This window comes from Brassica oleracea, chromosome C9, assembly GCF_000695525.1.
Source record: "Brassica oleracea var. oleracea cultivar TO1000 chromosome C9, BOL, whole genome shotgun sequence".
In the NCBI taxonomy this organism is placed as follows: domain Eukaryota; kingdom Viridiplantae; phylum Streptophyta; class Magnoliopsida; order Brassicales; family Brassicaceae; genus Brassica; species Brassica oleracea.
The window spans coordinates 38,198,788-38,200,615 of record NC_027756.1 but is presented as its reverse complement, the minus strand read 5'-3'; positions in this window follow the sequence as shown (position 1 = coordinate 38,200,615).

Genomic DNA, 1,828 nt, shown 5'->3' with positions numbered 1-1,828 from the left:
GTTGGATCATGGCAGGAGGCCGGATCTAACTGAGTAACGGTTTGAATAATTGAGGTTATGTTGATTGAGTTGATGGCATGCTTGTTATTGTTTGAGAACCGTAGTAGCATGCTAATGGTTAGGTTGATTGGTTAGTTAGCGAATGCGGAATGCTTAGATGATATCACTAAGTTGTGGATAGTTAGGTATTCTAGAATATGATTGGTTGTGTTAATTTGCGATTAATACTAGGAACCTTATGTTATTTTTACCCGTATGCCTAGAACGGTTTGGGGGTGTTACACTCATGGTCAAGCAAGACCGGAAAAACGCATCTTCTATAAAAACAAGATCGTAGCCATCTCACAGTAAAAGACATATCTTCGAGAAAGCGAGACGTCGCAAATATTTCTCGAAAGATATTATCCAAATACACAGTCCGTCCGTGACTCTAAAATACAAAATTTCCCTCGATTGGCCCCGACGGACAAGTCCTAAACGTTCTCTAAAAAAGAACTCGTAATCAAACCTTTCAGAAAAACTAAAGGTTCTCTTACATCCGACAAGGATACCATAGCGCGCTATACAAGAAAATCCGAAATTTTAGTCAGCACACCAGACGTTCTCTGTAGAGTGCTCGATTCTTCCCACACAAGTCATATAAGCCGGCGCCCAGTCGCATACTTTCATCGGAAAGAATCAGGTAGAAATCGCCAACGGGCAAAACGAAAGCCGATTAGTCGTCGCATAGCCTTAGAGCCGAAAGCAAACCTAAGTCTTGCCCTAAACCCAGTGCTACTGGTTTATTAACATCTCAAGGCATGATATCGAAACTGAAACGAGATCTTAAAACATGTCTCATCGTCCTCATCTAAAATGCTCACGAAACTTCGTAAAACTCCTAAACGTTTTCTAATACCCTCGAAAGAGCAAACAAACGGAACGACAAATTAAGAGTTAAGATACGAAGTTACTACTCGTGTCTTTCCCTCGACACTTGGAAAAAGTATAAACTAAAACCCATAGAATGCTAAAAGAACATTCGTTATATATAAAAAGGCCGCAGAGCGGCTGGGATTCGAAGCCGCCAACGGCCAATCCCGCATACATAGTCAAATGACCTTGCAAGGCCATAGCACACTCAAATAATGAACGGCCACACTCGGCCTAAAACACTATACGAAATCTTGAGATAAAGGCAAAGGGAAAACAATCCCGACGACCTTCAGAGATCAAGATCAAGATACCCGGAAATCGAGGCTCCAAATGAGTCCGCAGGCTGATCTACTTCTCCTCCCTCATCCGCAGCATCGGCTCCCGCTTCCGTCTTGTCCTCCGAAACCTCGATTGGAGGAACCATCGACTTGGCCTGGGCGCACCCATCCATGAGGTTCGACATCTCAGCAACCTCGGAGAGAAAAGAGAAATCAGCGTTCTGCGACTTCCAAAGGTTCCAACCGAACCGCGGCATTCGCGGAAGTCACCCATGTAGTCTTGAGCGTCCTTGAAACTCCTGAACTCAGCATCAAACAATGTAGCTCTCCTCGCTAACTCAGTAGCAATCGCCCTCCTCTCTTTCCTCTCCGCACGAATGAGAGCTCGGGAATGAGACTCAGCCTGTCTGCGCTCTCTTTCGGCAACCTCGTTCTGAAAACGGATGAACTTCCTCTCGATTTCTTCGGCCTTGAAGTGCGAAAGACGCGCCTCTCTGAAACTTCCGTCAAGCGTTGAATTAAAGACCTGCATTCCCTACACAAATCAAGGGTCAAACATGAAAGCAACAAACAAAGACACACCAAAAAAATAATTTTTCTGAGACTAAACCTCGTTGATCAACCGAGAACCTTCC